The sequence below is a fragment of the Carettochelys insculpta genome, chromosome 9 (assembly GCF_033958435.1).
Source record: "Carettochelys insculpta isolate YL-2023 chromosome 9, ASM3395843v1, whole genome shotgun sequence".
NCBI lineage: Eukaryota > Metazoa > Chordata > Testudines > Carettochelyidae > Carettochelys > Carettochelys insculpta.
Window position 1 is genome coordinate 27,401,371 of NC_134145.1, and position 12,409 is coordinate 27,413,779.

At 39.8% G+C, this 12,409-nt stretch overlaps 1 protein-coding gene across 15 annotated transcripts in view; it reads left to right on the forward strand.

Annotated features, from left to right (window-relative positions):
• Positions 1-12,409, forward strand: part of ADGRL2 (adhesion G protein-coupled receptor L2) — a 530,684-nt gene that overhangs the window by 412,537 nt on the left and 105,738 nt on the right. The gene's annotated exons all lie outside the window — the stretch shown is intronic.

The window sequence follows — 12,409 nt, forward strand, 5'->3', positions numbered from 1 at the left end:
ATGGTGCACAGTCAGCACCTAATTGAAGTAATTATATTTTACTTTCTCTCACCATTTCCCTGATAATTTTTGGAGGGATATGATCCTAATTTGCAACTTCAAAGAGTTGTGTAATATTGCTCTTACTTCGGAGGTGGAGGCATTTCATTGGTGGGTAAAGTGATTGCTGAATATTGTGTACGATTTACAAAGTGTTCCTGCATTCTTCTGTGTAATTGGGTAAATGGAATTCATCACTGAGGTATGCAACATTTCTTTTTATTTCAGCATAGGAAACCCTCAATTTTTTGCAGACTTCAGGAACAGCAGACCCCATTGTTCCCAAAGCCCATTTAACTGGGGCCTGTAAAATCCTAAATACCCTCCCCTCATTGGACTTATGGCTGAAGAGCTGCTGTGGCCAGGAGGAGCTGCAGCACCTTCCCCCTGGTAGGAGGGAGCGCGTGGTGGCCCCAGTGGCAGCTCTTGCTGCTGCACTTGGTGGAGTCCCTAGCTGCAGCGGGGCCCTTGCTGCCACACACACTGTGGCTTTTGCCAGCTGTGGCAGGACCCTTGGTGCCATGGTGGGTCCTCTACCACGACAGAGCCCCCAGCAGCAGCGGTGGCGTGCTCCAGCAGCTTCTCCTATGGTGGCGAGTAGCAGGCATTTGGGGTGGTGCTGGGGAGAGCCTGGCAGGGGTTGGTCACAGTAAACCCTATGATTTAATGGATTTAATGGACACCATCCTCCCGTTAGTCTGTTAAATTGTGGGTTTGCTATAAATATTATCTCATACAGCAAATTTATTATACTGTGTAGAGCAAGATGATGCGGTGCAGATTTAATGGAGAACTGCTGGGTTACAAAAGCTGAAACTCTGGCCTTCGTATTCAAATTCGGGCAGAAGTGAAAAATACATAACAATTTATAGAAGAATGCATGTTGTAAAGAAATGGATGAAAAAACCTGTAACTCTGGATGCCTGGGGAAATCCCAATTTTTACAAAAAAGCATAATGGTTTGTTTAATTTGAAAGCCAAGCAGAACCCCTGCTGATCTCAGCTGAAAAACTTAGAGTAAACCGAATGGTGCTCAACTTAATCTGACGGAGAACAGTTAGAGGTGGACTCAGCCGTGCTCGGATTTATACATCCATGAAGTTGAGGTATTTGCTACCGAATGATTAGATCACAAGCTATCCCCTCTTTTTTTTGCAAAAGTCACCCTAATGTTTGTATGCCTAAATAGTATACCTTAAGCATGTGCTTCTTGATAGCTTCAGTAGGAAAGTGTAGTTTTAGGTGGGTGGGGAAAAAAGCAGTCAAATCTGTTCTTTTTGATGGCTGCCTTTTTGTGCAATACTTCTTCAGACATTTAAAGGAAGATTTTTCAAAAAGAAAATTGCAGGCAAGTCTGTTAGTAAATGTACTGTATATTAGTCTGTGGAAAAAATTGCTTTATTTTCCAAGATCCTAATAATGATGCAGTGAGTGGGACTTGTGTGATACCTACCTTTCTACAGATCTTTCATACAGCCTTCCAATTTTTTAAAAACGTGATGCACTATTTTGGACATGCAATTTATCAGCTATTAGATTCCTGCTTCTTAAAAATATGAAATTAGCATATGTAAACAGTTCCTTTTTCTAGTCTGTTGAAGTTCGTGCCTTTCTAACGTAAGTAATACTAACTGTGGAACTTCTGTCCCATGCATTCATAATAAAATTGATTTTGAGGAGTGCATCTTGGGGATTTGGGGTGGCTATTTTGAGAACCTCTCATGTTCTATCGTCTCTCACTTGAGCATATGTACATTCTCTATGCCAACACTCTCTAGCTAAGAGCGCCAAGCAGTTCCTGCATTTTCCATGGCACTCATTACCATAATATTTGAGTACCAGGAAAAGAGGATTTTTGTGGTTAAGATTAATTGAATTCTGGGGTTCTTGGTTGAGTTCCCACTTGTGACTTAAATAGCTTAATGTTTTTCCACTGTCTGTGAAGAAGGCTGTGGAGTTTGGACATATGCCTGCAGTTCCTCTGTAGATGGTTAATGCTACATCGGATTTCCCCTTACCTCAGGTATTTTCTCAGAGATACAGAATAATTGCTTCATACAAAGTATGTTCAGATAAGATTTTGTCTTTCAGTCTGACACTGGGCATTTCCCAAGATTATTCACTACTCATTCTGTTTTTGGTATCTAAAGTTCACCGTGCATTAGCCAAAAATTGCATTTTTTTTCAAATTGGTTTTTCCTACGTCTAAAAATGCATGTGTACTCTATTTTGGCAATTAAGCTTTCTCACTGGGCTCTTGCAAGAGTTTACAAGAGTTCTTTCTTTCTCCTGATAATCTAGTTGACTAGAAATATTTTAGAGGGTGGAGTGAGTGAACAAAGTTATTGCTAAGCTAATTGGAGAAGAGCATGCACTCTAACTGAAATGATGTGCTTTCATAGAAGCTAAATAATCTTCTTTGTAAATTATACGTGATAATAGTCTACATGTGTTTTAGAAAACACACCAAGAGAACATTGGGGGTGTACACTCACCCATTATTCAACCAGTTTCAAAATGTTTCAGAATTCTACAGTTCTACAAGAAACAAGACAAAACCCATTCTGGTACAGTAATCTCAAATGCTCCATTTACAGTGGAGCTATTTAGAGTGTTTTTCGTGAATACTTAAGTGAGTTTTTAAAGGTAAACTCACATGTAGATGCATGCATGTATTTTCAGACCAGTTTTTACATATTGATGTAATATGATAGATTTTGAAAATGTAGCCTAAGGTGTGAATTTTCTTGTTTGTAAAAGTCAATATAGAAAATAGTTTCCATTTTATTAATTACAAAATAATTCCCAAATAAGAACTGAACACAATGAAAAAGTTACCTTTTATTCCTGTTGAGTAGGACTGAGTTAATGGGATAAACTGTGGAGTATGTTGCTACTCAGAATGTGTTGGATCATCAGAATGCCATCCTTAAATGTTACTGGAAAGTAGAAGCTTTGTTCAGAGCAAAGTAGGGTACATCCCTTTCACAAGCCAATGCAAACAGGCAGTGAGTCATTAGTAGCAACTGTCATCTTGAGCATAGACATCATCTTTACATGTTTTTGAATGTCATTGCACATTCATACATCATTATGTATAAATTATTTATTTAAGGTTTGGGTTATTGTTAAGCTCGCAAACAAAGGTATAGGCTTTGTCCAACCATCAACTCAGCAGAAGCTTATAATTTTTTTTTTTTTTTTTCTCTTTACCAACCTGATGGTTAGTCAACATTCCCAGGCAAAAGGGGGCTGGGTGAGAAAATTTGAAGTGTAACTGTTTACCAAGAAATTATATTTTAAAGCAAACACAAAAATTGCAGTGTATTGGTGTTTTGCTACCAACATCCTGTGTGTGAAGGAAGCAGTTCAGCAGAAAATGCTGTTGGCATAGAATTTATGATCCAGAACTGTGTGTGGCTTTCCTCGCTGTCTGAGAAACATCACTGAGGTTGTTCCCTAGTGAACAGCTTCTCCTTTCGGACATGTGCCATGTTCAGTTAAGTGCATTGCAAGGAAAAAGCATGGCATAAGCTCTGAGGCATTGATTGACAGACACCCTCTGGCTAATCTGCTGTGAGAAAAGGATGCAATGTGTTTAAGTGCTGAAGTCCTAAGTAGGGTGTCCCCCTTCCGCAGACAAAAGATCAAGTGTCTACAATATGAAGAAAAGGAAAGGAGACTCTTGTCACCTGGGAACGGGCACCAAGCTGGCAGAGGGAAGGTAGTGTCCTGCATGGACAAATACATGTGTAGGCTGGGATAATGCTAATCCTAGAAAACAAAGTTCTGCCCTCAGCGGCATGGAATTCCGTTTGAACTGAACGGGTATGTGCACGCATCTGAGCATAAAATGTGGCCCTGTGTGAGGACTGCATACCTCATATGCCTGTTTGGCAGTTGCCAACGATCAGTGTCAAGTGCCTGGTTTGGTGGGTTTTATTAAATTAATTGGTTGTTTCAATCAAATTCTGAAGCAGCAGCATTCAAGTGCAAAAACCACCACCACAGTGTGGTGTTAATTAGCGCCGTTGTGGCAGTCACAGTGGGGAGGTGAAGGATTAAAGGGGCATAAAGACTGGTCTGTCTGTTTACCCATAGTAGTGATCCCTTCAGAAAAAAAAAAAAGGTTGAGACACGCCAGAGTAGGGCAGGGGCGCTTACACTGCCGCTGTCCATGCTGTACTTGTTCTGGATGATTAGAGAACTTCAGCTTACAGTGCTGCCATTCTAGCACTCTTTTATCTAGCTGTTCTAAAGAAAGCAAAACTTATGTCTGCTGCCATGGAAAGCCGGATTTTTGGCCCTCTTGAATAAGGGAAGAGAGGTGCCTAGGAGAATTTAAATGAGGTTAACCATATGCAAAAGGCCCTGACACAGTTAAAATACTGAAATGGGTTCCACTGCCCAGCCAATTCCTGATGCAAATATCAGGAAAGCCTCAAAAATCATGTTTTGCACAATAGAGCTTCATAGGCTCGATTTTGAGAACTTCCGCAACAAAAGAAATTGGCAAAGGAAGATTCTAATATGCTCAAGTGAAGCTGGAAGCTAGAATTCAGTTTTCTTTTAGGGTTTGTGCCTCCAAGAAGCTTCTGTATGTACATGAACATGTTGTATAAAGTGACTGTAAGATTACCAGCTTGCCAGTAGACTTTGTAGTATGCTAAAATCTGACAAATGTTTTTCTAATTTTTAATGAGTTTTATGCTTAATATTAAGTAATTCCGTGTTCAGTCCTTTAATCTAGCACTTGGTTGAGAAATGCCATCATTAATTACTTAGTGTTCATAAAGTGCTTTGAGTATGAAAATTGGTAAGTGCACATTATTTTAAAAAGAGGCAAGGCTTCCAGATTTGGTAGAGCGGGATTGTAAAATAAAGGGTCAGATGACTTGTTCAGTCATTACTAATTTCCGCTGCTGCACTTTGGTACTCGTGTCAGTAGCCCGTTCTTATTAGAATAATTCATTGAAAGTGAATTATTGTTTGAATGCCTATGTGTAAAGACAACTCATTTGGATATGGGTTTGAAGGATCAGGTGGCATATTGGGATTTCTAACCTTTCTGTAAAAGTTGAAATAAGAAATATGCCTTTGCCTGTCATGTAATTTCCTGAAAATTATGCTGCAGATCATTTTTAACAGGTAAAACAAAAAAAAATTGAAATAGATGCTCCAAATAACTGTAAAGTATTAAAATTGGATCTTCAGCAGTGAATAAGCTAGTCTCTCTAGACGCTCTTTTAGGAACATTCCTTTGTTTTGTCTCTGATGTGAAAACATGATTCTCTATATGAAGATGATGGCAGGACAACCAATTTTAAAAAGGGGTCATTTTCTGCATATTTTTGTCCAGGTTGGAACAGCTGGCTGTTGTCTACAGTGGCATTGATTCATACTGTTTACATTTTATCTAGTGGATTTCAGTGAAATGAGAGCTGAGTACAGTGAACTCCAGACCTCTGAGTAGTATCAGAAGCTCTTATTGTGCTTATGTAATCATTTAATAGACATGCTTGCCAGAATGATTTTTTCCTTCAAAGCTAGAATTAGATAGCACACTTGTCATTTAAATTGCCTATATCTTTGTGGTATTTGCTACCGCAAAGCATCATCTGTTGACCAGTATTGGAAAATTTAGAAGCTGTTTAACAAAATAACATGCTTGTCTGTATAAAATATATACTGTCTCTGAGCACACAAAAAAGGGGAGCAGGGAGGAAGGGAAAGACCTACCCTTCCTGGTAGTTTTAGAGCAGAGACAAGCAAACTTTTTATGTTGGTCCCCACTTTTTGTCCCTGCATTTAGCAGCCGTCCTCTCCTAACCCGTTTACTGTAATCCAAACTGATTGGAAATTTTGGCTGTGTTCGTATGAAAAAATAACCCCCTTGGCACGCATAAGAAAATAGTATGTAGCAAGTAAAAAAAAATATTAATTGATATGTAAATATGAATACGTATATATAAAACAAGTAATAAATTTCAAAATTTAACAAGATGGATGAGCCAGCAGCTGATCATGCTGTGTCCTCGCTTATGACATTTCAAGCCCCCGCCAAGGGGGCCCACCCCCGATTTTGTGTATCCCCTTTTAGAGCCTGCGAAAAAATTCTGGATTTTTAGGGTTTTATGCAGGACTTCACAAATGATTCATTTGAGTTCACCTTAGGAATTCCCTTCCTTTTTGAAACTGCCCTTCTTCTTGCTCGTGCTCTCTCTCTCTCAGATACCCACGCATATACACATTCTCTCAAAAGTAAGGAGAAAAATTGTAAACACATTCTTAAAAACATACCTGCTTTAGATAGAATGCAGAACTACGAAATATTCTTATCCCAGTCTGCCCTGTTTTGATGGGGTAATAAAATAACCGTTTCATCAAGCTTTGCATTTATTACCAAATATTATTGAGATTCTGCTCAACATGCATCAGTTTGTTTTGTGAAGAGCTTGAATCATATTTTTGAATCATATTTCATGATTTGGTAAAATAAAAGATTGTGGGAGAAAGAACTATAAACATTCTGCTTGTAAAGATGTGCTCTTTCCAAAAGAACCAAGTAACTTTTCTCCTTCCTTTCTTGTTTTGTTTCATGTACATAGTACCTTCAATAACTGTGCTCTTACACCATTTGCGTTTCCCGGAAGATTTACTGGTGGTTTGCATTTTACCAAAGTTCCCTGCTTTCAACAGCAGGTACTGCTCATGGTAGCCGCTATTTCTCATCTTGTTTTTTCTTTGCATGGGGAAAAATTCCAAGGTACCTTTTATCTTTGTGTATAAAGCTTGTCACAGTCAGTTAATACCGGCAACTCAAAAGGATTGTAGGCCAGTGGGCACAGAACTGTATTATCCTCTCTTTGTGCTTTGATTAATTGAGATTATATTTTAAAAGACAAATTATTTCTTAAATTGAATTAAGTAACATGACAACAGGATGGCAAATGAGGCAGAACACAGCATTTGGCAAACTTCTGCAAAACTCAGTTTAGCATAACATGGATCACACTGTCTACTTAGAAAATCAGAGTGCAGATTAGATGTGTACTTCATTTTGTAATTAAATAGGAGTAAATAGTGGAGAGAGGCAGGGTGTTTGGTTTTTTTGTTGTTGTGTTTGCAAACTGATTCTTTGGGCTCTGCCATCACCCTGCCTCTTCTCCCTTTCCTCACTCACTGAGCTTGCAGCATACCAGAAGTACTGGGGGGGCGGGGGCAGGAGGACTGGCTTTTCCCTTTGAGTGCTCCAGCTCCGGAGCACCCCCCAGACTGCTGAATCATAGATGGTATAGAAGTCTGGACCATAGAGGTCAAACCTGTCTAGTGAGTGCATTCAGCTGAACTTGGAGCAAGTGAATGATGCATTGTATGTTTGCTATGAAAAATGTTGGTATGTCGAGTGTTTCAGAGTGGCAGAACCTTAGTTCTTTTTCTCATTAAGTATTTTTTGCCTTTCCATTTTAAGAAAAATCTGATCAGAAATAGCAGCATATGCTTCAGTGGGCAGTTCAATCGAGTTAATGTTTAGATTGTGCTTGCAGTCACAGCCACAGCCTCCTTAGGTCTTTGTCAGCCAGCTAGCACTGTGTTTTCTGAGACCTAAGACAGCATGAGCGTTTTTATCCACAACAGGATTGGCCTCAAAGCAGTTAGCAAAAACACAGGGAAAGTTTGTTTTTTGCTTGTTTTTTGCAGCAAACTAATTTGTGCATGCACTGTATAGCATTTTCAGCCAGGCAGCAGAGCGAATGGAGATTCATTAGTAATGCAGAGTGTTCAAAACATTAATGGCTGGAAGTGCAACGGAGGGATAAAGTTGCTAGTGACAATGGTAATTATTGACCATGTAGTAGCATACAGACTTGTAAAAAGCTTTGAAATGAGGCAAAACCCTGGTCTTTCAGATTTCTATCTTGTAGCAGTTTATCACGAGTTATCTCCTGAATGTGAATGTATTTTAGTCCTAAGTCACTACACCTGTTTTAAGAGGTATTTATTCCAATCATTCTCCAAAAGCACAGCGCGTTATTGCTTGACATTTTATAGCATTGGGGAAAAAGCTCTCTTTTCAAAATCATTTGTTCAGAGAGGAGAAAATGGAGCAAAACAGTTCATTTTACCCTAAGCACTGCTATTTGGCAGTGTTCACATTTGCACGGCACAAAGCTGCAATATTGATTTTTCACTCACAAGGCCTCCCACTAGTTCTTTCTTCGATTGTCAGGACTGCAAGATGAATTGAATTACAGTCTTGTTGAAATGCTTTTTTTTCCTTGTTGATAGAAAAAAATTATAAACGAAGCTTAGAATAGAGATCACATCAGCTTTGTTACAGGACTTTTAATTTTTTTTGTTTTATTTTATTTTTTGGCTTACTGCTGTCTTTATTTCGGTAGTGATATAAAAACTCCATAGCAGGACCTCCTTGTCTAACTGTTTTTACTCGTGCCTTCCGTCTCTGCAAAGTACCATTCTAGAACATAGTCTGAGGAGTGTCCTCTGTTGCCCATGGAGTGACCTGATGTCTAATGTTTTGAAATGTCAGCCCAAATATAGAGCAATGCATGCAGGGAAGAAGTGGAAGTGCAGGTCAGTGTACAATTGGTGATGCTCAAGTCAGAGGCAACTTCCTTTATATATAAAATTTTCAGTTAGCTAACGGCAGTAGTTGCAGGATTTGGGATATTTCCTGTCGCAAGTACAGTAGGGTCTCAACATTTGCGAGGATTCTGTGTCAAACACCGTTGGAATGTTGAATTTTGCAAATACTGAGGGGCTCAGAGCCCTGGGGAAGCGGCAGCCACCACAGTTCCCTGCCCAGGGCTGCTGGGAAGTGGCTGTTCGCAAATACTTGAATTCATGAACCTTAGATTTGCAAATGTTGAGACCCTACTGTATGAATGAGGTAACCATCTGTATTCCTCATAGGTAATGTAACGTCATTTTCAGTACCATCCCTATAATGACAGAAGCGTCTGACCTGCTGCTGTGAACTCAGTGATGTACTATGCTTTCAGCCGCACTATGTCAGCGACTTTAACTTCCCCCAGAAGGAAGAAGTTCCCCACCTTAGAATTTGCTCCTCTACCAACAGTCAAGAAGCCACAGGAAAAATCCAACAGCAGGGGCAGAATTAACCAACTCCTTTCATGCCGGCTGACTTCATTGTCAGACTCTAAGAATGCAGGAATGGCAACCGTTAGCAGCAGTATTGCTAGTTCTGGCATGGCTGAGACAGAGGTGATTCATTTGGAGTTGTTAAACGCACCTTTGAGGATCCCATTCCTCTGCCCATTCCGCGTGCTCAGGAGACACAAAATGTGTTAATGATCAGATTCTGTGTTTTCTCTGCAGTAATTTGTTGCAGTTGAAGACTGTATGTATGCAGTTTGTAGCCCCAATTTAAAGTGTCTATACTTGGATCTAAGTAAATTGACTCTAATTGAACCACACTCATATCAGAGAGGAGAGCATGGCTTTCTGGATTTATCTGGGCCCAATGTGATGAGAGATTACAAGGATCTAACATTAGTGTTTGCTGTCATGTATTATATTTATCTAACCTAGGGGCACAAGTTTTGGATGATGTGGAATTTTAATGTAGAGTTTCTTTGTTTTAAAGCTTACCCTTCTTGCTTCTGTTTTTAATACATATCACAATGTATGTGTAGCTACTTTGCTTTGCTTACAGATTGACATGATTACACCTTTACATCTCATCATCTGAATACAATGGGAGTTTTAAGACGCAGATTACTAACACAAAAGGAAGAGTGCCCATCTAGTCTATTTAAAGTTCTGCTGCCAAATCACTTTCTCACTATTCAATTTGGCCATGTCATTTTTTTCTTTGACTCTTCCCATTGGCTTCTCATTCACCTCATCAAACTCAAGATTATTGTCCTTTCCTTCAAGGCTCTCTCTAATTCTGCCCATATGTGCTTACTTGTCCTTGTCCTTTTTGTCACCTCTTGGTGCTTCCGTTTCTCCACTTACTTCACTATCCTCAGTCTCCCTCATTCATGCCAGTACTTTTCTTCCATTTTGTGTAGAACATTCTTTCAGTGCTGAGCCACAAAGCCTCTGCTTTTGATTACATTTTAAAGTCAAACTTTTGGTACAGTGACTGTAAAAAACCAGTGTGTACAGGAGTTTTGTGAATATTCACTTTCATACCTCCATCCCAGTGCCCCAAAATGTTTTATGCTATATCATCTATTCTTAGACTGTGTTCATTTGAATTTTAGCTATTACTGTTGTTGTTATTCACTTACTATAAATGCTTTGGTGCAGAAACTGGGCATTCTTTGCATTTGAGCTACTGTAAATAAATAATAATCATCTCAATACATTATACTGTATTTAAAATAATTTATATCAAATGATTCACATGTGGTATTGTATGTGTAATAAATATATGAACCAAAAATCTTTTTGAACATACAGTGACGCTATATGTGTAATATCTATATATTGTTCCAAATGTTTTGCTTTTGGAAGGGAGAGGAATGTTTGCTTTTTATTTGTATTGAGTATCACAGAAATACCCAAGCCTGTAGTGGACACCAGCAACCTTTATGGAATCTTACCTGAAACAGTACTAACATGTATTACTAATTTTACTAGAATGCTTCCTGAAAAAATCTGTGGTGCTATTGAAAAGTACCAACTGTTTTTAAAGACCTTATTTAGCACTGTCACATTATCTAATTTAGCCCATAATTTAATGTGGTAATGGGTTCAAATTCTAAATCAGGGAGACAAAGCAAATCTGATCCACGTCAAAAGGTTGTACATGTAGGAAAATATAGCACATACCAACTTTATGCTAGAAATCTACATTGACTATGTGAAGAACTGATGGTAAAGAACAAAGTTTCCTATTAAATTAGCTAGTCCTGGGTTTTGGTACCCCAATAATTGCATGTTACTTCAAAACTCCCAAAGGAATGCTTTCCTTTGAGTAGTTCTTTCAGACAGAAGAGTTTTTAAGAAAAAAAATTTAAAAACAAGGATTTTTTCCAAATTCATGTTGAATTTTCTGGGAGGGAAAGCCATGAATTTTTCCTGATTGGATGCAGTACTTTTCAGCACACTTCTGCAGAGCATTGCAGAAACGACTCACATGCTTACTGATAGTCCTCTTGCTCAAGTAATGTGCTGTAAGTTTATGTGCTGTAATGTAGGTCTGCAGAGCAGCCCTTACAGGCTGTCATGAAACAAAACAGCGCTTTAAAGACTACCAAAATCAAGAACAACAAGAAGTCTTTTTGTTGTTCTGGAAGCTACAGACTAACACGGCTACCTCTCTGATACTTAACAAAATCAAGGTTGTTTGCAGACAGCAAACTATCATTGGGGCCTGGACATGGAACACACATGGGAAAGGAAATGCAGCATTTCAAAGGGAGACAATCAAGATACAAAAGATACAAGAGATACTAAAAGAGGAGAGAAGCGAGGTTGAGCAAGTGCTTTTTCCTTGCATTGTTCAGCTTGTAACTCTCTTCGTCTCTGCCTCCTCCCCATTGTTGCAGACTGTGCCTCAGGCTGGGATCTGAGCAGCAAGATAGGGGATTAAATAGCCATGTAGAAAGTTGCTCGGCAGTAGGCCCATCTTGGCATTTCAAACGCAGCTTGTCACCAGGGAATCCACACCTCCATCCCACCACCAGGCACAGATCGTCTGCTCCTGTCAGCAAGTGCAAGTCCCAAATAGCTTGGGTCAGAGCCGGAAGTCAGAAGTTGAATGCCAGAGTGCAGGCTTAGCCAGAGACATAGTTAGGAAGCAGAGCAGGGGTTGGAACCAAAGGTGTACAGGACTGGTAAGGGCAGGACAGGGGCAGAGTGGAAGGGAGCAGGAGCCGGAACAGGAAACGGACCAGACATGCAAGCGGGCCCAGCAGGATCAGGCATGGGCGCACTTGCAGTGTGGGATGTGTTGTGCTGGCTGCTGCTGGGTCAAGTGGTAGTTTAGTTCTGTCTGTTCACCAATCAGGAAGTGCAGTGAATCAGTCTCAGCTATGCCCTAGTAGGTTGGTAGGAGACTGACCCTACTTCAGCTGGCTCCTTGACACTGGTGTTCCCACCCATCCAGCTGCCTTGCCAACTACACATTCAAGTGCAACAGACACTTCTCCCCACACTAGACCTCCTACCTAATCAACTCCTTCTTCTACCCAAGTGCTCCAGCTGACTCCTCCAGATGCCCTTCCTTACCCTTCTTATAGACAGAGGCCCTTTTGGGACAGAGAAAAGGGGAGATTACAGTCCTGACTGCAAAAACCCAGCAACTATATGAATTGGTTGCAAGAAGATTTCTCCTGTGTTATTTTTAGCTGCTGTTTTCAGCAAATGTGCAATA